At 61.9% G+C, this 24,047-nt stretch overlaps 1 long non-coding RNA gene and 9 other non-coding genes across 17 annotated transcripts in view; all 10 read right to left on the bottom strand.

The window, feature by feature from the left end:
* Positions 1-24,047, bottom strand: part of LOC113263599 (uncharacterized) — an 80,306-nt gene that overhangs the window by 47,963 nt on the left and 8,296 nt on the right. For 2 of the 8 annotated variants that reach the window (XR_008956040.1, XR_008956044.1), the window contains exons 4-13: positions 23,404-23,537; positions 20,399-20,533; positions 17,449-17,584; positions 14,502-14,636; positions 11,523-11,659; positions 8,399-8,902; positions 7,067-7,141; positions 6,103-6,245; positions 3,613-3,757; positions 929-1,064 (exon numbers count right to left, since the gene is read on the bottom strand). This is a non-coding gene — a long non-coding RNA (uncharacterized LOC113263599). Of the gene's footprint in view, positions 1-921; positions 1,065-3,612; positions 3,758-6,102; positions 6,246-7,066; positions 7,142-8,398; positions 8,903-11,522; positions 11,660-14,501; positions 14,637-17,448; positions 17,585-20,398; positions 20,534-22,374; positions 23,347-23,403; positions 23,538-24,047 lie in introns of those variants that run through there. The other 6 variants (XR_006410774.3, XR_008956038.1, XR_008956039.1 and 3 more) reach the window with 5 other exon arrangements.
* Positions 644-736, bottom strand: LOC113263841 (small nucleolar RNA SNORD116). Its single transcript, XR_003319429.1, has one exon. It is a non-coding gene; the product is annotated as a small nucleolar RNA SNORD116 (small nucleolar RNA).
* On the bottom strand, positions 3,335-3,427 carry LOC113263838 (small nucleolar RNA SNORD116). Its single transcript, XR_003319426.1, has one exon. It is a non-coding gene; the product is annotated as a small nucleolar RNA SNORD116 (small nucleolar RNA).
* On the bottom strand, positions 5,825-5,917 carry LOC113263840 (small nucleolar RNA SNORD116). Its single transcript, XR_003319428.1, has one exon. It is a non-coding gene; the product is annotated as a small nucleolar RNA SNORD116 (small nucleolar RNA).
* LOC113263842 (small nucleolar RNA SNORD116) lies at positions 8,481-8,573 on the bottom strand. Its single transcript, XR_003319430.2, has one exon. It is a non-coding gene; the product is annotated as a small nucleolar RNA SNORD116 (small nucleolar RNA).
* LOC113263825 (small nucleolar RNA SNORD116) lies at positions 11,180-11,274 on the bottom strand. The gene has a single exon (XR_003319413.1). It is a non-coding gene; the product is annotated as a small nucleolar RNA SNORD116 (small nucleolar RNA).
* Positions 14,158-14,252, bottom strand: LOC113263826 (small nucleolar RNA SNORD116). The gene has a single exon (XR_003319414.1). It is a non-coding gene; the product is annotated as a small nucleolar RNA SNORD116 (small nucleolar RNA).
* Positions 17,106-17,200, bottom strand: LOC113263834 (small nucleolar RNA SNORD116). Its single transcript, XR_003319422.1, has one exon. It is a non-coding gene; the product is annotated as a small nucleolar RNA SNORD116 (small nucleolar RNA).
* LOC113263835 (small nucleolar RNA SNORD116) lies at positions 20,055-20,149 on the bottom strand. The gene has a single exon (XR_003319423.1). It is a non-coding gene; the product is annotated as a small nucleolar RNA SNORD116 (small nucleolar RNA).
* On the bottom strand, positions 23,060-23,154 carry LOC113263837 (small nucleolar RNA SNORD116). Its single transcript, XR_003319425.1, has one exon. It is a non-coding gene; the product is annotated as a small nucleolar RNA SNORD116 (small nucleolar RNA).

Below are 24,047 nucleotides of genomic sequence, written 5' to 3' on the forward strand. Positions count from 1 at the left end.
TAAAAATATTTTTTTTAAGGGAAAAAAGGAAAAAAGATGCAAATAAATGCACTCCTACATGAGGCTATCACTCAGGGAGGACACTCAATTAGCTAAACGACCCAAACCCCAAGGCCACTAGATTTATGTAGCCAAACAAAACCGGGAAACTACAGAGCAAGATACATACCATAGGCCACGGAGCAGTTGAGGATGAAACCTCACCCAGTAAGGCACAGGACCCTTGTCCTCACCTAGTCCAAAACCTCTCTGCCCTGGAGCGGACAAGGCACAAGGGTACGGGGGAAGCGGGGGCAAGGGAGGAGCAGGGGCAGGTCCCAGGGCCAGGGTCGGGGAAGGGGTGAGCGGTGGCGAGGAGAGCCTCAGTGACTCCAGGGCAGCTCGCATGTGGGAGATGTGCTAAGACGACCATCACCCACACCCTCCACAGCTGCTCTAGGAGCAGCCAGACCTTTACGCCCGGGCGGCCCGGGGACCCACGCCCAGTCCCCTATGGGTGGGGGCGGGACTCCCTCCACCGCTGAGAATTTCCCAGGCCTCAGAGAGGAGTGCCTTCCAAACCTGGCGCACACTCGCAGCTACCAGCAAAGCTATGGCACCGCGTGTGTCCCTCACTCTGAGTTCCTGGGTGGAGCCACGTGCTGGACCTCAGTTCCGATGAGGACGACGGTAGGGACTGTCACTCATTTTGTTCAGATTTCCAAGGAATGCATTTGTAGGGAGTCATCATCGATCCGAGCACGTTTGAGGGCACGCAATGTTAAAAGTGCCGGGCTCCAGCCTGGGACAGCCAGTGAGTTCAGACATGTCGGCCCTCGCGAGAACCCAGGACCAAGCCACCAGGCGGCGAAGGGAGCCATCCTTGTCCAAGGAGGAAGCCGGATAGGCCCCAGTTGGTTGTGGCAGAGGAGAGCCGCTTACCACTTACACTGGTGACTGCCACGTGACCGCAGCCAACACAGCCCGCATCTCCGGGGCGCTCTCGCCTGGCACGCGGGGCTTGGCGGATCAGGCAGAATGGTGCTCGCCGACGGTCACAGACACCAGCATCAAGCCAACTCCACCTGGGAAGTGGGGAGGAGAGACAGGTGCGCCTTTGTATCGCAGAGGGGCATCTGGGGATCGCTGGCAGTGCCACGTGGCGGGGATATGCTGCTCTGTCTCTCCCTACGATCCCGGGGCTCCTCCCGTGCCTGCGGACACCCACATGTGGATCCGTGGCAGCATGGGGGCGCAGGCTAGGGGGTGGACAGCTGGAGGGAACGATGGGCAGAAGGGGAAGGGGTTGCCGGAAGGGGAGGTGGAAGGCTGTGGGCAGGGAGGAGGAGCCTGGACACAGAGTGATGGAATGGAAATGAGGCCCCAGTCCACGTACCGCATCACCACTCTCCTACCTGTGGTCCGCTCGACCCTAGGGGCATCTTGCCCACCTTGCCCTCCCTCAAGTCTTTGTTCTGACCCGGAGCACCTCCGCCCAACAGCCGCGGTCCCCCTCGGAGAGAGCCGGCACACTCCAGACACATACCAGTCCCCAGAGTGAGGTGCACGCCTTGCGGGCACAAAACGGCATCGGCAAGCTAGCCCAAGGGAACTGCCCTCAGTTCAAGGGCAACCGCCCCAGGGGCAGTGAGGCCAGGGCCTTCCGGGGAGGACGCTTCTGGCGAGGGCCAAGGGGGCACAAGTGGCCTCCCACAGCAGGCCACAACGCGCTCACGGCCACCCATGCTCCTGCCCTCCCTGCCGCAGCCAGATCCCAACCCTTGCTCCATACAGAAAGCCCAAGCAGGGCTCAAGAGACCCCAGTTGCTGAGGTGCCAACGACAAACCCATCTGGCAGGAGGTCACCTCCCACCAGTTTGGGTGGGCTCCAGAGCAGGGCCTGTACAGGCACTGACCTTATTCTCTCAGGCCGCTGGCATGTCAGCCTGTGTTCCAGTGTCACCCACGGAGGCCTGCGTCATGGCCCAATCCTACCCAGGGACGACACGACCCACAGGAGCCTGAGCCTTTGACCGGCAGCACTGACCTGCCTACGAACATGACCCAGCCCTCCTTGGGGCTGGGGTGCCCACCTTGGCCACAAACACACACACACAAGAACCATTTGTGGGTGTGGCCACAGGGCAGAAAGTCCTGGCAACGAGGTCCCTGATCCCGCAGCCTCGCCTGCCCCTAGTTTAAGAGCCATTCTCGTGACACATTTCCCCACCCCCCACCCCCGGATTTCGCCAGGTGGAGCCCGCTGCCCTCCAGCAAAAACCCAAAGTTCTGGGGATGCTTATGTGGGCCAGCTTCCAACCCTGAAGCAGCCTCTCTGTGAACCCATTCACTGCCATGCCAGTGGAGGATGGGTGTGGAGAGGAAAGCAGGGCGGTGAAAAGGCATTGGCTTCCAGATTCCACCTGCCAGGTTTCAGGACCCCAGCGGGGCACCACCAAGACTCCCAGGCACTGCCGCCTCTACCCACAATGAAACGTGTCACACCTGCAGTGGACAGGTGCCCTGCCGTCCCTGGCTCACCGTCACCAAGGCACCCCTCCCTCCCGCCAGCTTGCGGCCAGGGGACACCTGGCCCAGTGAGGGATCACCCTGCCTCCAAACCCAAGTCCCACTACCCAGTTGTTCCTGGGATGACGCTTCTAGCTGCCTCTCTCTCTGACGAAGCTTTGCCCACAACCCCCTCTGCCGCGGGCAATGGCCTTTGGCCTCACCCCAAGTGCCCATAAGCAAACCAACTACTGTGGCCTCGGCCCATGGGTGGATTCTCTTGCCCAGGACATGCGGGTAGCGCAGCTGACCTCCCCAGCCCCGAAGCACTCAGAGCCAGGAGTACCACTACAGCATTACACGTGCCCTCTGCCACAGAGCAGCTGGGGAGGAAGGCTGCCCTGACCCGGGGCCCAGGGCCCGGGGCTCTTCTCCTGTCCCATGTCCATAACCTCTCTGCCCTGGAGCAGATAAGGCACAAGGGTACGGGGGCAGCGGGGGCAAGGGACATTGGTTGGAGGCAGGCCTTCGGCCGCGGTAGGGGTGAGCGGTGGCAGGGAGAGCCTCAGTGACTCCAGGGCAGCCCGCATGTAGGTGGCGTACTAAGCCAACCTCCGACACCCACACCCTCCCGGGGTGCACTGGGAGCGGTCAGGCCATTGCACTCAGGCAGCCTGGGTCGCTGCACCCAGTCCCCTATGGATGGGGGCAGGTCTCCCTCCACCTCTGAGACCCCCGGGCCTCTCAGAGGGGTGACTTCCAAACCTGGTGCACACTCGCAGCTACCAGCAAAGCTATGGCACCGCGTGTGTCCCTCACTCTGAGTTCCCGGGTGGAGCCACGTGCTGGACCTCAGTTCCGATGAGGACGACGGTAGAGATTGTCACTCATTTTGTTCAGATTTCCAAGGAATGCATTTGTAGGGAGTCATCATCGATCCGAGCACGTTTGAGGGCACACAACGTTCAAAGTGCCGGGCTCCAGCCTGGGACGGCCAGTGAGTTCAGACATGTCGGCCCTTGCGAGAACCCAGGGCCAAGCCACCGGGTGGCAAAGGGAGTCATCCTCGTCCAAGGAGGCAGCCGGATAGGCCCCGGTTGGTTGTGGCAGAAAACAGCTGCTTACCGCTTACTCCGGCGACTGCCATGTGACCACAGCCAACACAGCCCGCGTCTCCTGGCACGTCCTCGCCTGGCAGACCGGGCTTGGAGGATCAGGCAGAATGGGGGCTCGCTGAGGGTCATGAACACTGGCGTCCAGCCAACTCCACCTGGGAAGTGGGGAGAAGAGACAGGTTCGCCTCAGCATGGCAGATGGGCCTGAGGGCATCACCCGGAGTGTCACGTGGCGGGGATATGCTGCTCTGCCTCTCCCTACGATCCTGGGGCTCCTCCCGTGCCTGCAGACAAATGTCCACACGTGCATGCATTGCAGCATAGGGACGCTGGGATAGGGGGTGGGGGGCTGGGCGGAAGGGGAGGAGGTCGCCCGAGGGGGAGGGGAGGTGGAAGTGTGTGAGCATGGCAGACCAGCTGCACACAGAGTGATGGAATGGAAATGAGGCTCCAGTCCACGCAACCCATCACCGGTCCCCTACCTGGGGTCCACTCGGCCCTAGGGGCATCTTGCCCACCTTGCCCTCCCTCAGTCTTTGTCCCAGCCCGGAGCACCTCCACCCAACAGCCACAGCCCCCCTCAAAGGGATCAGCACACTCCTGACACATACCTGTCCCCAGAGCAAGATGCACGCCGTGCAGACAAAAAACGGCATCGGCAAACTAGACCAAGGGAACTGCCCTCGGTTCAAGGGCAACTGCCCCAGGAGGAGTGAGGCCGGGGCTTTCCGTGGAGGACCCTTCTGGGCCAAAGGCCAAGGGGGCACAAGTGGCCTCCCGCAGCTGGGCACGACGCGCTCACGGCCACCCACACTCCTGCCATCCCTGCCGCGGCCAGATCCCATCCCTTGCTCTATACAGAAACCCCAGCTGGGGCTCGAGAGACCCTAATTGCTGAGGTGCCAACGACAAACCCATCTGGCATGAGGTCACCTCCCACCATTTCGGGCGGGCTCTAGAGCAGGGCCCGGGCAGACGCTGACCTCTTGCTCTCACGCCGCTAGCGTGTCAGCCCTCATCCCAGTGTCACCCATGGAGGCCTGCGTCGTGGCCCGATCCTGCCCAGGGGTGACACGACCCACAGGAGCGCGATCCTTTGACCGAGAGCACTGATCCACCTACGAACACGACCCAGCTCTCCCTGGGGCTGGGGTGCCCACCTCAGCCCCAAGCACACGCACACAGGAACCGACGCGGTCCCTGATCCCGTAGCCTCACCTGCCCCTGGTCTAAGAGCCATACTCATGGCACGGTTCCCCATCCCCCCATCCCCAGATGACCAGGTGGTACCCACTGCCCTCTGCTGCAAACCCAACTTTCTGGGGATGCTCACGTGGGCCGGCTTTCCACAATGAAGCATCCTCTCCAGGAACCCATTCACTGCCATGCCAGCGAGGGGTGGGTATGGAGAGGAGGGCAGGGTGGTAGAAAGGGCATTGGCGTCTAGACTCGACCTTCCAGCTTGCAGGACCCCGGCCGGGCACCACCAAGACGCCCAGGTGCTGCCACCCCTACCCACAATGAAATGCATCATATCCACAGTGGATGGGCGCCATGCCAACCCTGGCTCACTGTCACCCAGGCAGCCCTCCTTCCCACCAGCTTGCAGCCAGGGGAGACCTGGCCCAGTGGGGGATCACCCAGCCTCCAAACCCCGCATCCCACTGGTGAGTCGTTCCTGGGACAACACTTCTAGTTGCCCCCCTCTCTGCTGAGGGCTCCCCCTCGCCACTCTCTCCACGGGCCACGGCCCTTGGCCTCACCACAGTGTGCCCATAAGCCAGCTGGGGAGGAAACCTGCCCTGATGGGGGCCTGGGGCCCTTCTCCTGTACCATGTCCAAAACCTCTATGCCCTGGAGCAGACAAGGCACAAGCGTAGAGGAGGAGCAGGGGCAGGGCCCAGGGCCAGGGTCGGACAAGGGGTGAGCGATGGCAGGGAAAGCCTCAGTGACTCTAGGGCAGCCCGCATGCGGGAGATGTGCTAAGTCGACCTCCATCACCCACACCCTCCACAGACGCTCTAGGAGCACCCAGACCGTTGTGCCCAGGCGGCCCAGCGCCCAGTCCCCTGTGGGTGGGGGTGGGACTCCCTCCACCGCTGAGAATTTCCCGGGCCTCTGAGAGGGGTGACTTCCAAACCTGGTGCACACTCGCAGCTACCAGCAAAGCTATGGCACCGCGTGTGTCCCTCACTCTGAGTTCCCGGGTGGAGCCACGTGCTGGACCTCAGTTCCGATGAGAACGACGGTAGGGACTGTCACTCATTTTGTTCAGATTTCCAAGGAATGCATTTGTAGGGAGTCATCATCGATCCGAGCACATTTGAGGGCACGCAACGTTCAAAGTGCCGGGCTCCAGCCTGGGACGGCCAGTGAGTTTAGACACGTCGGCCCTCGCGAGAACCCAGGGCCAAGCCACCAGGTGGCGAGGGGAGCCATCCTTGTCCAAGGAGGCAGCCGGATGGACCCTGGTAGGTTGTGGCAGAGGAGAGGCGCTTACCGCTTATGCTGGTGACTGCCACGTGACTGCAGCCAACACAGCCCGCGTCTCCCGGGGGGCTCTCGCCTGGCATGCAGGGCTTGGTGGATCAGGCAGAATGGGGCTTGCAGATGTTCACGGACACCGGCATCATGCCGCTCCACCTAGGAAGTGGGGAGGAGAGACAGGTGCGCCTCAGCATGGCAGACGGGTCTGTGCACATCGCTGTCAGTGCCATGCAGAGGAGATATGCTGCTCTGCCTCTCCCTACGATCCCGGGGCTCCTCCCGTGCCTGCAGACAGATACCCACATGCGGATCCTTCGCACCATGGCGGCGCAGGCAAGGGAGTGGGCAGCTGGAGGGAATGGTGGGCAGAAGGGGTGGGGTCACCAGAGGGGGAGAGGGAGGCGGAAGGGTATGGGCAGGGAGGACCAGCCTGGACACAGAGTGATGGAATGGAAATGAGGCCCCAGTCAATGCACCCCATCAGCGCTTTCCTACCTGTGGTTGGCTCGACCCCAGGGGCACCTCGCCGACCTTGCCCTCCCTCAGGCTTTTTCCTGGCCCGGAGCACCTCTGCCCAACAGCCACGGATCCCCTCAGGCACATACCCATCCCCAGAGTGAGGTGCATGCCGTGCGGGCAAAAAACGGCAACGGCAACCTAGCCCAAGGGAACTGCCCTTGGTTCAAGGGCAACCGCCCCAGGGGCAGTGAGGCCAGGGCCTTCCAGGGAGGACCCTCCGGGGCCGAGGGCCGAGGGGGCACAAGTGGCCTCCCACAGCTGGCCATGACACGCTCACGGCCACCCACGCTCCTGCCCTCCCTGCCGTGGCCAGATCCCAACCCTTGCTCCATACAGAAAGCCCAGGCAGGGCTCACAAGACCCCAGTTGCCAAGGTGCCAACGACAAAACCATCTGGCAGGAGGTCACCTCCCACCAGTTTGGGTGGGCTCCAGAGCAGGGCCCGTGCAGGCACTGACCTCATTCTCTCAGGCCGCTGGCCTGTCAGCCTGTGTTCCAGTGTCACCCACGGAGGTCTGCGTCACGGCCCAATCCTGCCCAGGGACGACACGAACCACAGGAGCCTGAGCCTTTGACTGGCAGCACTGACCTGCCTACAAACATGACCCAGCCCTCCCTGGGGCTGGGGTGCCCACCTTGGCCACAAACACATACATAAGAACCATTTGTGGGTGTGGCCACAGGGCAGAAAGTCCTGGCGATGTGGTCCCTGATCCTGCAACATCACCTGCCCCTAGTCCAAGACCCAATTTCGGGGCACGTTTCCCCACCCACCACCGCCGGATTTCGACTGGTGGTGCCCGCTGCCCTCCAGGTGCAACCCCAAAGTTCTGGGGATGCTTTTGTGGGCAGACCTCCCACCCTGAAGCAGCCTCTCTGTGAACCCATTCACTGCCATGCCAGTGGAGGACGGATGTGGAGAGGAAGGCAGGGCAGTGAAAAGGCATTGGCTTCCAGATTCCACCTGCCAGGTTTCAGGACCCCGGCGGGGCACCACTAAGACTCCCAGGCACTGCCGTCTCCACACATAATGAAAAGTGTCACACCCACAGTGGACAGGTGCCCGGCCATCCCTGGCTCACCGTCACCCAGGCACCCCTCCCTCCCGCCAGCTTGCGACCAGGGGAGACCTGGCCCGGTGGGGGAACACCCCGCCTCCAAACACCGTGTCTCATTGTCAAGTCCTTCAGAGGACGATACTTCTAGCTGTCTCTCTCTCTGCTGAGGGACCCACCCCCAACAAACCCCCCCACAAACTGCGGGCCACGGCCCTTTGACCTCAACTCCACGTGCATATAAGCCACCAACAACTGTGGCCAGGGCCCACGGGTGGACACTCTTCCCCAGGACATGTGGTCAGCGCAGATGACCTCCCCAGCCCCGAAGCACACAGTGCCTACCCTACAAACACAGCACGACACCTGTCCTGTGCCACGGGGCAGTTGGGGAGGAAACCTGCCCTACCCGGGACCAGGGGCCCCTCTCCTGTCCCATGTCCTGGAGCTGACAAAGCACAACCGTAGAGGAGGAGCAGGGGCCAGGCCCAGGGCTGGGGTCAGACAAGGGGTGAGCGATGGCAGGGAGAGGCTCAGTGACTCCAGGGCAGCCTGCACGCAGGTGGTGTGCTAAGACGACCTCCATCACCCACACCCTCCGCAGCCGCTCTAGGAGCAGCCAGACCGTTGCGCCCAGGCGGCCCGGGTCTCCGGGCCCAGTCCCCTGTGGGTGGGGGCAGATCTCCCTCCACCGCTGAGAATTTCCCAGGCCTCTGAGAGGGGTGACTTCCAAACCTGGTGCACACTCGCAGCTACCAGCAAAGCTATGGCACCGCGTGTGTCCCTCACTCTGAGTTCCTGGGTGGAGCCACGTGCTGGACCTCAGTTCCGATGAGGACGACGTTAGGGACTGTCACTCATTTTGTTCAGATTTCCAAGGAATGCATTTGTAGGGAGTCATCATAGATCCGAGCACGTTTGAGGGCACGCAACGTTCAAAGTGCCGGGCTCCAGCCTGGGACGGCCAGTGAGTTCAGACATGTCGGCCCTCGCGAGAACCCAGGGCCAAGCCACCAGGCGGCGAGGGGAGCCATCCTTGTCCAAGGAGGAAGCCGGGTGGACGCCTGTCGGTTGTGGCAGAGGAGAGCAGCTAACCGCTTACGCCAGCGACGGCCACGTGACCGCAGCCAACAAAGTCTGTGTCTCCCGGGGCGCTCTCGCCTGGCACGCCGGGCTTGGCGGATCAGGCAGGATGGGGCTTGCAAATGTTCACGGACACCGGCGTCAAGCCAACTCCACCTGGGAAGTGGGGAGCAGAGACAGGTGCGCCTCAGCATGGCAGACGGGTCTGTGGGCATCACTGGCAGTGCCACGTGGCGGGGATATGCTGCTCTGCCTCTCCCTACGATTCTGGGGCTCCTCCCATGCCTGCAGACAGATACCCACACGCAGATACTTCGCAGCATGGGGGCGCAGGTTAGGGGGTGGGCAGCTGGAGGGAACGGTGGGCAGAAGGGGAGGGGACCCCGGAGGGTAAGGGGGAGGTGGAAGAGTGTGGGCAGGGAGGAGGAGCCTGGACACAGAGTGATGGAATGGGAATGAGGCCCCAGTCCACGCACCCCATCACCACTCTCCTACCCACGGTCGGCTCGACCCTAGGGGCATCTTGCCCACCTTGCCCTCCCTCAGTCTTTGTTCTGGCCCGGAGCACCTCTGCCCAACAGCCGCGGCTCCCCTCGGAGAGAGCCGGCACACTCCAGACACATACCCATCCCCAGAGTGAGGTGCACGCCGTGTGGGCCCAGAACGGCATCGGCAAGCTAGCCCAAGGGAACTGCCCTTGGCTCAAGGGCAACCGCCCCAGAAGCAGTGAGGCTGGGGCCTTCAAGGGAGGGTGCTTCAGTGCTGAGGGCCAAGGGGGCACAAGTGGCCTCCCACAGCTGGCCACGACATGCTCACGGCCTCCCACGCTCCTGCCCTCCCTGCCGCGGCCAGATCCCATCCCTTGCTCCATACAGAATGCCCAGCCAGGACTCTAGAGAACCCAATTGCTGAGGTGCCAACGACAAACCCATCTGTCAGGAGGTCACTTCCCACCAGTTGGGCAGGCTCCACAGCAGGGCCCGTGCAAGCGCTGACCTCAAGCTCTCACCCCACTGTTTTATCAATCTCCATCCCAGTGTCACCCACGGAAGCCTGTATCATTGCCCAATCCTTCCCAGGAGAGGCACCACCCCCTGGAGCCTGAGCCTGTGACCCGGAGCACTGGTCTGCCTTCGAACACGAACCAGCCCTCCCGGAGCTGGGGTGCCCACCTCGACCCCAAACAAACACACACGGGAATCATTTGTGGGACTAAGCACAGGGCAGAATGTCCCGTCGATGTGGTCCCTGAACCCACAGCCTCAAATGCCCCTAGTCAAGGAGCCATTCTCACAGCACTGTTCCCCACCGCCACAACCCCAGATTCTGCCAGGTGGTGCCCGCTGCCCTCCAGCTGGAATCCGAAAGATGTCTTCCGAGTCTTTATCTGGTACCCCCGAGTGAAAGCCCTTTGATTTCAAGTACTCATTACTGGCATGAAGAAAGGAAGATCTCCAGGGCCAAGATGGACTAAGCCAGCTGATGCAGACCTGGCCGGCCGGCGAGCCATTGCTAACGCATCACTCCGGGACTGTGCGAAGACGCCCCCAAGGTGCCACTCTTCAGGGATGCAGATACCACGGACACACTGGACAGGGACCCAGGCGCCGGACAAAGGCACGAGGAAGACAATCATCAGTTGGACGCCCCGACCCGGAAAGGACGGGGTGGGGCTCCCACAACCCATGGAGCCGTGACGGGCTGTGTCGGAACACACCCAGAGCCTAGCGCCACGCAGGTGCGTGGAATCAACCCGCCTGTGGTCTTTCCCCGTCCCTGACATTCCTGTCTAGGCTAGGGGCAACTCTGTGGCTCCACTCTCTACCTGGGCCCACAGCACAGGCCCTGCGTGGCCACAGTGAGCACCACTGGGAGACATTCAGGCCCTGTCAAGGATAGCGGCCTGGCCTAGTGCCTATGCCCTCCTGCCAAACCCATGGGGCATTCCACGCACGTCATGGGGACCAAGGGCAAGGGCACCTATCACGGCTTGCCTGGCCCAGAGCTCTCCTTTGGATTCATGGCAGCTGCCGCCGCGAGGCTCCCAAAGCACACAACACCAGCAGCATTCCTTGAAGCGCCACCCTGGCCCCGTTGGTCCGAGACAGGGGCTCCCAGGGCCCGTGCCAACGCCGCACAATGGGACTCCTACGACGGGGATGCCAGCTGCTCGACAGGCCACCAAAGCCCGCTAAGTCCAAGAGGACCTCCATGCCGTAAACACCCAGCTAAGATGGGGAAACGCCTCCCAGACCCTGAGCCCCCTGCAAGGCTCTCCCAGGCCGAGGCCCTTGGGGGTTGGCGGGGCTTGTGGTGAGGGGGGGGTTGGGGGGTGCAGGTGGGGAGGTGGTGGTGGTGGCGGTTGCGGTGGCTGTGAGAGTGTGGCTGAGGGGAAGCTCTCCCTCACTCCTGCTCTCGGGGAGACAATGTGCTGGACCTCAGTTTCGATGAGAACGACGGTAGGGAGTTCTCACTCATTTTGTTCAGCTTTTCCAAGGAATGCAGAATGAGGGAGTCATCATCGATCCAAGCACATTCTGGGCTGCCTGGCCAATTGAACAAGGCAGGCTGCGTGGCTCAGAGGGGTAAGCCAATGGCCTCAGAGCCCTCCAGTGCCTGGACTGACCAGAGCCACGCCGCTGACCAAGAGGAACAGTCAATCCTCTCTTGGAGCCAGACCCAGTGCGTCAGAAGGCACCCGTGCACTGGCATCCTCTCAGGTGGGCGCGGGAAATCCTACAGCCAATGGTTCCACCTGACACAATGGAAGGCTTACCGTCTCCACGATCCGATGTCTGCAGCCTGCCCACACGGGACCACACTTCTTCTGGGTACTCGGCAAACCTCCACACATCCAAGGACAGGAAGTCCTAGTCCTGCAGGCTGACGGTGAGCCTGGCGTGGCCACCACACCTGAGAATTGGGCACGATACAAACGCACGCGTGAGAAACGGACCGTCGTGCTTAGCTAGCCGGATGGCTCGGAACGGATCCGGGGGTGAGTCTTGCACCTGCCTGTCCTGTCCCTCTGTCCCACAGGGCTGGCTGCTGCTGGGCGTGATGCCACGGGCAGAGAACAGCACAGCTGCGGGTTTTAGTGCCTGAGTGAGCTTAAGTGTTGGGTATGTATCTCTGTGTGTGCGATTGTGTGGGTGTGTGTGTCTGTACGTGCCTGCCCATGTGTGAGCCCGCGGAAGGGGCATCTGTGTTGTTGTGGGAGGGTGTCTTGTGACTACGTGTAGTCCCTGTGTATCGTGTGGTCGTGTGCGTGCAGGGGAGTGGCGCTAGGTCTGGGTGATTCTGATGGGGAGGGTAGGCATGCGGGGGGGGGGGGGTTGCTCACGTGTGGAGGCCTCAGCTCCCCATGGAGCCTGCCCGGTACGTGGATCCCTGGCCTCATGTCCTGCCTCACAGCAGCACGAGATCGGTGCCACTGAAACCCTGAGCACCACGTTTGACCCATAGGGACAGCTGAAAATTGCCAGAGACTCCCTGTCTCAAAGTCACCCTGGTGAAGCACAGCACGTCCTCCCTACGTACACCCGCTGACACACCGGAGGATCGACGTCGAGGCCGACTGTCACCCTGCCAGCTGTCCCAGCGCTACTACACTGCAGAGAACCTCAGCCACCATCAGGGAAAACCCAGGGGCCCATGGGAAGGCTGCCACCCTTGGACACCAGGTGGAGGGCCAAAACCGACCCAAGCTGTACTGAGGTGAGGGGACCGGGGATTCAAGGCCAGGCTCCGCGTCCCATGCACCCGGACAAAATGCCCTCGCGGGGCAGGAGGCACAGCCCTTGGCAAGACACGGGACGTCACACCACCCGACTGAACCCAGGGCCCATTGCCACCTAGGGCATGGGCGTGTCCCCGCCAGCAGGCTTCGGGGGCCCATACTCTGAGGAAAGGGGCAGTCACTCAGCGGCTTGGTCCACGCCCGCGTCTCTGTGCCTTCATGGCATGTCCCCCCACCACCGAGGTCAAATGGGAATCACACATCGGGGGCAAGGATCTTCAGCCAGGACAGCCACAAGCATGGTGGATGCTGCGGTCTGCTGTCCCAGGGGACACAAGGCAGGAACCCTCTCTCAGCACAGGCACAGCACCATGGCCCTCGCAGAGGTCACCGCCCACTGCCCTGCAGCTGAGAGGTGTGAGGAAAGCAGGATACCTCTCCTGCCCAAAGAGAGGTGGATGTTTGCCCAGCAAACCCTCCTGTCAGGGCACTGTGCCCGGCTAGCATCGGCACACTTGGGGCCTTCCCTACCCTCCCTGTCACGAACACTACCACCGAGAGGTCTCAATCCCGCCCCCCCGGCCAGCAAGATTGGGAGACACTTGGCCCCTAGTCTAACAGACCCACCCGGGAAAACACCTTTCACCCCTGGAGCCCCAGGCCCATGGAGGCAAGGTCCCCACGGCCACACTGGACTAAGCCAGCTAACGCAGGCCCGGCCGGCCAACGGGTCATCGTTAACGCATCCCTCCGGGACGCTGCGACGAAGCCCCCGAAGCGCCCCTCCTCAGGGATGCAGATGCCAGGGGCACACCGGTCGGGGACCACAGCTCCGCAACAAGGCACCCTGAAGCCGACCTGGCTATCTGGCGATTGTCTGCCCCAAACAGGAAAGGGCGGGGTGGGGCTCACATAACCCATGAAGCCATGACGGGCTTTGTCGGAACACACCCAGAACCTAGGGCGGTGCAGCTGCGCGGGATCAACCCGCCTGCGGTCCTTCCTAGTCCCTGCCATTCCTGTCCAGGCCAAGAGGCAGCTCGGTGGCTCCACTCCTGCCCTGGGCCCACAGCACGGGCCCTATGTGGCCACAGTGAGCGACCACTGGGAGACTCTCAGGTCCTGTCAAGGTGGGCGGCCTGGCCTAGTGCCTCTGCCCTCCTGCCAACCCCATGGGGCATTTCATGTGCGTCACTGGGCCCAAGGGCACAGGTACCTATCGTGGCTTGACCAGCCACGGCTGTCCTCTGGACCCAGGGCAGCTGCCACTGTGAGGATCCCAACGCACACAACGCCAGGAGCTCTACCTGAAGCGCCACCCTGACCCACACTGCTCTGTGCCAGGTGCTCCCAGGGCCCATGCCAAAGCCACGCAATGGGTCTCCTACAATGGGGATGCCAGATGCCTGACATGCCACCAATGCCCGGCCAGTCCACAAGGACATCTGAGCTGTGAACACCCAGCTAGGATGGGGAAACACATCCTGGACCCAGAGCCCTCCACAAGGCTCTCCCATGCCAAGGCCTTTGGGGGTTGGTGGGGCTTCTGTTGGTGGTGGGGGTGGGGCTGGGGGTGGGGAGGTGATGGCAGTGGTCGTTGTGGTGGCTGTGGGAGTGTGGCCAAGGGGAAGCTGTCCCTCACTCCTAACTGCCCTGGGGGAGACAACGTGCCGGACCTCAGTTTCGATGAGAACGACGGTAGGGAGTTCTCACTCATTTTGTTCAGCTTTTCCAAGGAATGCAGAATGAGGGAGTCATCATCGATCCGAGCACATTTTGGGCCACCTGGCCAATTGAACGAGGCAGGCTGCATGGCTCAGAGGGGTAAGCCGATGGCCTCAGAGCCCTCCAGCAGCCTGGACCGACCAGAGTCAAGCCACTGAGCAAGAGGAACGGTCAATCCTCTCTTGGAGCCAGACCCAGCGCGTCAGAAGGCACCCGCGCACTGGCGGCCTCTCAGGTGGGTGCAGGAAATCCTACAACCAATGGTTCCACGTGAGACAATGGAAGGCTTACCGTCTTCGTGATCCAACGTCCACAGCGTGCCCACCCGGGACCACACTTCTCTGGGACCCGGCCAACCTCCGCACATCCAAGGACAGGAAGGCCTAGTCTTGAAGGCCGACGGCGAGCCTGGCGTGGCCACCACTACTGAGAAGTGTGGACAATACAAACGTACACGTGAGAAACGGACCTTGGTGCTCAGCTTGCCGGACGGCTCAGAACAGATCCGGGGGTGAGTCTTGCACCTGCCTGTCCTGTCCCTCTTCTGTGCCTTAGGGCTGGCTGTAGCCCGGGGGTGATGCCACGGGCACAGAACAGCACGGCCGCAGGTTTGAGTGCCTGAGAGAGTTTGAGTGTGTGTGTGTATCTCTGTGTGTGCGAGTGTGTGTGTGTATGTGTCTATACACACCCACTTGTGCGTAACCACACAGACGGGGTGTCTGAGTTGTGTGGGGGGTGTCTTGTGACTGCGTGTAGTCCATGTGTGCCATGTGGTCGAGTGCGTGCAGGGCGGTGGGGCCGGGTCTGGGTGATTCTGATGGGGGGGTAGGCTCACGGGGGAGGGGTGCTCATGCGTGGAAGCCTCAGCTCCCTACAGAGCCTGCCTGGTACATGGATCCCTGGCCTCACGTCCTGCCTCGCAGCAGCATGAGATGGGTGCCACTGAAACCACGAGCGCCACATTTGACCCCTAGGTGTGGATGAAAATGGCCAGAGACTCCACGTCTCAAAGTTACCCTGGCAAAGCATAACATGCCCTCTCTACGTACACCCAGTGACGCACTGGAGGAGTGGCATCAACGCGGACTGTCACCCTGCTAGCTGTCCCAGTGCTATTACACTGCACAGAACCTCAGCCACCACCGGGAAAACCCAGGAGCCTATGGGAAGGCTACCACCCCTGGATACCAGGTGCAGGGCCGAAACCGACCCAAGCCGTAGCGAGGTGAGGGGCCCGCGGACTCAAGGCCAGGGACTGCATCCCACATACCCTGTCAAAAGGCCTTCACGGGGAAGGTGGCACAGCCCTTGGCAAGCAGTGCCCTAGCCCCGCCGGGAGTCGGTGCACCACCTAACTGAACCCGGGGCACATTGCCACAAAGGGCAAGGCATACCCACGGCCAGCGGGCTTCTGGGGCCCGGCCTCCAAGGAATCATGCAGTCACTCAGCAGCCCGGTTCACGCCCGTGTCCTCAGGCCTGCACGGCAGGTCCCCCTGCCACCAAGTTCAAATGGGAATCACACGTCTGGGCCGGGGATCCTCAGCCAGGACATCCACAAGTGCAGTGGATGCTGCGGTCAGCAGTCCCGAAGGACGCAAGGCAGGGCCACTCTCTCTGCAGAGGCACAGCACCATGGCCCTCGCAGAGGTCTACACCCGCTGCCCCGCAGCTGAGAGGCGCGAGGAAAGCAGGACACTTCTCCTTCCCAAAGAGAGGTGGACATTTGCTCAGCTCCCCCTCCTGACAGGGCACTGTGCATGGCTGGCATTGGCACACTCAGAAACTTCCCTGCCCTGACTAGCATGCAGACTACCACCAAGGGGGTTTGATCCCGCCCAGCAGGATTGGGAGACACCTGGCCCCCATTCAAACAGACCCTCCCGGGAAAACACATTTCACCTCGGGAGCCCTGGGCCTGAGGAGGCAAGGTCACCACGGCCACACTGTGCTAAGGCAACTGAGGCAGGCCTGGCCGGCCCGTGGGTCATCGCTAACGCATCACTCTGGGGCCCTGCAACAATGCCCCCAAAGAGCCCTTCCTCAGGGACGAATATGCCAGGGGCACACCAGTCAGGGACTATGGACCGGAGAGAGGCACCCTGAAGCTGTCCCGGCTGTCCAGCAATTGGCTTCAATGACCTGCAAAGGGGGTGGTGGGGCTGCCACAACACACGGACCCATGAGGCTCTGTGTCAGAACACACCCAGAGCCTAGGGCCGCGAGGTACACAGGATCAACCCGCCTGCGGTCCTTCCCGGCCCCTGACGTTTCTGTCCAGGCCAAGAGGCAGCTCGGTGGCTCCACTCCCACCCTAGGCCCACAGCACAGGCCCTGCGTGGCCACAGTGAGCGTCCACTGGGAGACTTTCAGACCCTGTCAAGGGTCGAGGCGTGGCCTAGTGCCTCTGCCCTCCTACCACACCATGGGGCATTCCACGCATGTCACTTGGCCCAAGGGCACGGGCACCTATCATGACTTGCACGGCCCGGGGCTCTCCTACGGAACCACGGCAGCTGCAGGCACGAGGCTCCCAACGCACACAACGCCAGGAGCTCTGCCTGAAATGCCATCCTGACCCACGCTGGTCCGTGTCAGGAACAGCCAGGGCCCATGCCAATGCCACACAATGGGACTCCTACGACGGGGATGCCAGCTGCCCAACACACCACAAAAGCTCGCTCAGGCCAAGAGGACCTCCATGGCGTGAACACCCAGCTAAGATGGGGAAACGCATCCTGGACCTTGAGCCCTCCATAAGGCTCTCCCATGCCGAGGCCCTTGGGGTTGGTGGGGCTTCTGGGGGTGGCGGCGGTGGTGGTTGCGGTGGCTGCTGGAGTGTGCCCGAGGGAAAGCTGTCCCTCACTCCTACCTGCCCTGGGGGAGACAACGTGCCGGACCTCAGTTTCGATGAGAACGACGGTAAGGAGTTCTCACTCATTTTGTTCAGCTTTTCCAAGGAATGCAGAATGAGGGAGTCATCATCGATCCGAGCACATTTTGGGCCGCCTGGCCAATTGAACGAGGCAGGCTGTGCGGCTCAGAGGGGTAAGCCAATGGCCTCAGAGCCCTCCAGCGCCTGGACCGACCAGAGTCAAGCCACTGAGCAAGAGGAACGGTCAATCGTCTCTTGGAGCCAGACCCCATGTGTCAGAAGGCACCCGCGCACTGGCAGCCTCTCAGGTGGGTGTGGGAAATCCTACAGCCAATGGGTGCGCCTGAGACAATGGAAGGCTTACCGTCTTCACAATCCGATGTCCGCAGCGTGCCCACAGGGGACCACACTTCCTCTGGGGACCCGGCCAACCTCCATGCATCCAAGGACAGGAAGGCCTAGTCCGCAGTCCAATGGTGACCCTGGCATGGCCACCGCACCTGAGAAGTGTGGACAATAGCAACACACGCGTAAGAAAAGGACCCCGGTGCTCAGCTCGCCGGAGGACTCGTAACAGATCTGGGGATGAGCGTTGCACCTCCTGTCCTGTCCCTCTGTCCCACAGGGATGGCTGCAGCAAAGCATGATACCACGGGCACAGAACAGCACGGCCGCGGGTTTGAGTGTTTGCGTGAGTTTGAGTTTAGGTGTGTATCTCTGTGTCTGCGGGTGTGTGGGTGTGTGTTTCTGTACGCGCATGGCCATGTGTGGGCATGCGTAAGGCGTGACTGTGTTGTTGGGGAGGGGGTGTCTTTTGACTGCGTAGAGTCCCTGTGTGCCGTGTGGTCGAGTGCCTATGGGGGGGTAGGGTTGGGTCTGTGTGATTCTGATGGTTGGATAGGCACTCGGGGTTTGTCCTCACGTGTGGAGGACTCAGCTCCCGACAGACTCTGCCCAGTACGTGGATCCCTGGCCTCACCTCCTGCCTCGCAGCAGCTCGAGATCGGTGCCATTGAAATCCCAAGCACCATGTTTGTCCCCTAGAGTGGCTAAAAATAGCCAGAGACTCCCTCTCTCAAAGTCACCCTGGTGAAACACAAGAGACCCTCTCTACGAACACGTGCTGACGCATCAGAGGAGCGACGTCGATGTGGACTGTCACCCCGCTAGCTGTCCCAGTGCTACTACACTGCACAGAACCTCAGCCACTACCGAGAAAACCTAGGGGCCCTTGGGAGGCTGCCACCCCTGGAAACCAGGCACAGGGCCGAAACCCACCCAAGCCGTTGCAAGGTGAAGGGCCCCCGGACTCGAGGCCAGGCGCTGCATGGCACGCACCCGGTCAAAACGCCCTCGGGGGGCAGGTGGCAGAGCTCTTGGCAAGCCCAGGGCCGGCGTACCACCCGACTGAACCCAGGGCCCATTGCCACCCAGGAGAAGGCGTGTCCACGGCCAGTGGACTTCGGGGGCCCGGCCTCCGAGGAAACGTGCAGTCACTCAGAGACCCGGTTCACGCCCACATCCTCGTGCCTACATGGCACGTCCCCCCCGCTACCGGGACTCACAGGTCCAGGCCTGGGATCTTCAGCCAGGACAGCCACAAGCGCAGTTGATGCTGCGGTCAGCATTCCCAGGGGACGCAATGCAGGGCCCCTCTCGGCACATGCAAAGCACCATGGCCCTCGCGGAGGACTACGCCCACTGCCCCACAGCTGAGAGGCATCAGGAAAGCAGGACACCTCTCCTGCCCAAGGAGAAGTGGACATTTGCCCAGCTTCCCCTCCTGATAGGACACTGAGCCCGGCTGGCATCAGCACACTCGGGGCCTTTCCTAACCTCCCTGGCACGCAGGCTACAACCGAGAGGTCTCAATCCCGCCACCACACCCAGCAGGATTGGGAGACACCTGGACCCAGTAAAACAGACCAGCCCTGGAAAACATCTTTCACCTCGGGAGCGCTGGCCCAAGGAGGCAAGGTCCCCACGGCCACGCTGGACTAAGCCAGCTAATGCAGGCCCGGCCGGCCCATGGGTCATCGCTAATGCATACCTCTGGAGGCCTGCGACGATGCCCCGTAGCGCCCATCCACGGGGACGGAGACGGCAGGCGCACATCCGTCGGGGACCGCGTTGCCGGACCAAGGCACCCCGAAGCCAACCCGGCTGACCAGCGTTTGGCTGCCCCGACCTGGAAAGGGCGGGGTGGGGCTTCCACAACCCATGGAGCCATGACGGGCCGTGTAGGAACACATCTGGAGCCTAGGGCCGCACAGGTGCGCAGGATCAACCCGCTTGTGGTCCTTCCCAGTCTCTGTCAATCCTGGCCATGCCACAAGGCAGCTTGGTGGCTCCACTCCCGCCCTGGGCCCACAGCACAGGCCCTGCGTGGCCACAGTGAGCAGCCACTGAGAGACTTTCAGGCCCTGTCAAGGTGGGCGGCCTGACCTAGCACCACTGCCTTTCTGCCAACCCCATGGGGCATTCCACGCACGTAACCAGGCCCAAGGGCACTGGCATCTATTGTGCCTTGCCTGGCCTGGGGCTCTCCTCCAGACCCACGGCACCTGCCGCCGCGAGACTCCCACCGCACACAACGGTAGGAGCTCTGCCTATAGCACCACCATGGCCCATGCTGGTCCGGGCCAGGTGCTCTCAGGGCCTTTCCCAATGCCGCGCAATGTGACTCGTACAACAGGGATGCCAGGTGCCCGAAAGGCCACAAAGCCCAGCCAGGCCACGAGGACCTCTGGGCCGTTAACACCCAGCTAAGATGGGGAAACGCCTCCCAGACCCTGAGCCTTCTGCAAGGTTCTTCCAGTCCGAGGTCTTTGGGGTTCGGGGGAGAGCTTGTGGTGGTGGTGGTGATGGTGATGGATGGGGGGGTGGCGGTGGTGGTTGCAGTGGCTGCGGGAATGTGGCCAAGGGGAAGCTGTCCCTCACTCCTACCTGCCTTGGGGGAGACAACGTGCCGGACCTCAGTTTCGATGAGAACGACGGTAAGGAGTTCTCACTCATTTTGTTCAGCTTTTCCAAGGAATGCAGAATGAGGGAGTCATCATCGATCCGAGCACATTCTGGGCCGCCTGGCCAATTGAACGAGGCAGGCTGCGCAGCTCAGAGGGGTAAGCTGATGGCCTCAGAGCCCTCCAGCAGCCTGGACCGACCAGAGCCAAGCCGCTGAGCAAGAGGAACAGTCAATCCTCTCTTGGAGCCAGACCCCGCGCACCAGTAGTCACCGGCGGACTGGCAGCCTCTCAGGCAGGCACAGGAAATCCTACAGCCAATGGGTGTGCCTGAGACAATGGAAGGCTTACCGTCTTCGTGATCCGACGTCCGCAGCATGCCCACCAGGGACCACACTTCTTCCGGGAACCTGGACAACGGCCGTGCATCCAAGGATGGAAAGCCTAGTCCTGCGGGCCGATGACGACCAGTCGTGGCCACCACACCTGAGAAGTTTGACAATAGGCACGCACGCATGAGAAACAGACCGTGGTGCTCAGCTCGCGGGACAGCTCGGAACGGATCCGGGGGTGAGCCTTGCACCTGCCTCTCCTTTCCCTCTGTCCTGCAGGGCTGGCTGCAGCCGGGGGTGATGCCACAGGCAGAGAACAGCACGGCCGCGGGTTTGAGTGCCTGAGTGAGACTGAGTGTGGGTGCGTATCTGTGCATGTGTGTGTGTGTGTGTGTGTGTATGTCTGTGAGTGTGTGTGTCTGTATGCGCATGCCTGTGTGTGAGCCCGCGGAAGGGGAGTCTGTGTCGTTGTAGGGGAGCTGTCTTGTGACTGCGTGTAGCCCCTGTGTGCCGTGTGGTCGAGTGCATGCGGCGGGGGGGCGGGTCTGGGTGATTCTGATAGGGGGGTAGGCATATAGGGGTTTGTGCTCACGTGTGGAGGCCTCAGCTCCCAACAGAGCCTGCCTGGTATGTGGATCCCTGGCCTCACATCCTGCCTCACAGCAGCATGAGATCAGTGCCACAGAAACCCTGAGCGCCACGTTTGACCCCAAGGGGAGGTTGAAAATGGCCAGAGACTCCCCGTCTCAAGGTCACCCTGGCAAAGCACAGCACGCCCTCTCTAAGTACACCTGCTGATGCACCGGAGGAGCGACGTCGACACAGACTGTCACCCTGGTAGCTATCCCAGCACTATTACACTGCACAGAACCTCAGCCACCACCCAGAAAACCCAGGGGCCCATGGGAAGGCTGCCACCCTTGGGACACTGGGTGCTGGGCGGAAAGCGACCCAAGCCGTACCAAGGGGAGGGGCCCGCGGACTCCAGGCCAGGTGCCGCATCCCACACACCCGGGAAAAATGCCCTCACAGCACAGTTGGCACAGCTTTTGGCAAGGGGTGCCCTCACCCTGCCATGGGCCAGCACATCACCTGACTGAACCCAGCGCCCTTTGCCACCCAAGGCAAGGTGTGCCCATGGCCAGAGGGCTTCGGGGGCCCGGCCTCCGAGGAAACGTGTAGTCACTCAGCTGCCAGGTCTGCATCTGCCTCCCCGTGCCTAAACGGCACATCCCCCTACCACCAAGGTCAAACGGGACTTGCACGTCTGGAACAGGGATCTTCAGCCAGGACAGCCATAGGCACAGTGGATGCTGTGGTCAGCCGTCCCGGGGGACGCATGGCAGGGCCCCTCTCTCAGCACAGGCACAACACCATGGCCCTCGCGGAGGTCCGTGCCCATACACTGCACCTGAGAGGCGCGAAGAAAGCAGGACACCTCTCTTGCCCAAGGAGACGTGGACGTTTGCCCAGCTTTCCTTCCTGAAAGGGCACTACGCCCGGCTGGCATCAGCACACTAAGGGCCTTCCATGCCCTCCCTGGCGCACAGACTACCACTGAGAGGTCTCCATCCCACCTCCCCACCCACCCAGCAGGATTGGGAGACACCTGGCCACCAGTCAAACAGACCCGCCCGGGAAAACACCTTTCACCTCAGGAGCACCAGGCCTGAGGACGCATGGTACCCATGGCCACGCTGGGCTAAGGTAGCTGACGCAGACCTGGCGGGCCCATGGGTTACCGCAAACCATCCCTCCGGGGCCTTTCAACGATGCCCCTGAAGAACCCATCCTCTGGGATGCAGACGTCAGGGGCACAATGGTCGGGGACCGCGGCGCTGGAGAGAGGCACCACGAAGCCATTCGCCTGTCCATCGGTTGGCCGCCCCTACCTGGAAAGGGCGGCCTGGGCTCCCACAACCCAAGGAGCTGTGACAGTCTGTGTCGGAACACGCCAAGAGCCCAGGGCTGTGCAGGTGCATGGGATCAACCCACCTGTGGTCCTTCCTGGTCCCTGCAGTTCCTGTCCAGGCCAAGAGGCAGCTCGGTGGCTCCACTCCCTCCCTGGGTCCACAGCACAGGCCCTGCGTGGCCACACTGAGAGGCCACTGGGAGACTCAGGACCTGTAAAGGGCAGCGGCCTGGCCTAGTGCCGCTGCCCTCCTGCCAACCCCATGGGGCATTACACGCATGTCACCGGGCCAAAGGGCATGGGCACCTATTGTGGCTTGACCGGCCCGGGGTTCTCCTCCGGACCCACAGCAGCTGCCGCTGTGGGGCTCCCAATGCACACAACGCCAGGAGGACTGCCTGAAGTGCCATGCTGGCCCATGTTGGTCCGTGCCACGTGCCCCCATGACCCGGGCCAACAGCGCGCAATGGGACTCCTACGACATGGATGCCAGCTGCCCAACATGCAACCAACGCATGGCCAGTCAACGAGGACCTCCATGCCATGAACACCCAGCTAAGATGGGGAAACGCCGCCTGGACCCTGAGCCCTACGTAAGGCTCCCCATGCCAGGGCCTTGGGGGTTGGCAGGCTTGTGGGGGTGGGGGTGTGAATGGGGGTGGGGTGGAGGTGGTGTGCTGGTAGTGGTGGTGGTTGCGGTGGCTGCGGGAGTATGGCTGAGGGGAAGCTGTCCCTCGCTCCTACCTGCCTTGGGGGAGACAATGTGCCGGACCTCAGTTTCGATGAGAACGACGGTAGGGAGTTCTCACTCATTTTGTTCAGCTTTTCCAAGGAATGCAGAATGAGAAAGTCATCATCGATCCAAGCACATTCTGAACTGCCTGGCAAATTTAACCAAGCAGGCTTCATGGCTCAGAGAGGTAACCTGATGGCCTCAGAGCCCTCCAGTAGCCTGGACCTACCACAGCCACGCCACTGAGCAAGAGGAACGGTCAATCCTCTCTTGCAGCCAGACCCCACACACCAGTAGGCACCAGCAGACTGGCAGCCTCTCAGGTGGGTGCAAGAAATCCTACAGCCAATGGGTGCACCTGAGACAATGGAAGGCTTACTGTCTTCGAGGTCCGACATCCACAGCGAGCCCACCCGAGACCACACTTCTTCCGGGGACTGGAACCTCCACTCATCCGAGGACAGGAAAGTCTAGTCCTGCGGGCCGACGGCGAGTCTGGTGTGGCCACAGCACCTAAGAAGTGTGAACAATACGCACGCACGTGTGAGAAACGGACCGTGGTGCTCAGCTCGCCAGATGGCTCGGAACGGATCCGGGGGTGAGCCTTGCATTTGCCTGTCCTGTCCCTCCGTCCCACAGGGCTGGGTGCAGCCGGGCATGATGCCACGGGCACAGAACAGAACGGCCTCGGGTTTGAGTACCTGCGTGAATTTGAGTGTGGGTGTGTATCTGTGTGTGTGTGTGAGTGTGTGTTTGTGTGTCTGTACGTGCCCGCCCGTGTGTGAGCACACGGAAGGGGTGTCTGTGTTGTTGTGGTGGCAGTGTCTTGTGACTGCGTGTAGTCCCTGTGTGCCGTGTGGTCAAGTATGTGCGGAGGGGTGGGGCTGGGTTTGGGTAATTCTGATGGGGGTGGCACGCCGGGGGGGTGGTGATCACGTGTGGAGGCCTCAGCTACCGACAGAGCCTGCCCGGTTCATGGATCCCTGGGTTCAATCCTGCCTCGCAGAGGCACGAGATCAGTGC

The sequence above is a fragment of the Ursus arctos genome, unplaced genomic scaffold (genome assembly GCF_023065955.2).
Source record: "Ursus arctos isolate Adak ecotype North America unplaced genomic scaffold, UrsArc2.0 scaffold_28, whole genome shotgun sequence".
In the NCBI taxonomy this organism is placed as follows: domain Eukaryota; kingdom Metazoa; phylum Chordata; class Mammalia; order Carnivora; family Ursidae; genus Ursus; species Ursus arctos.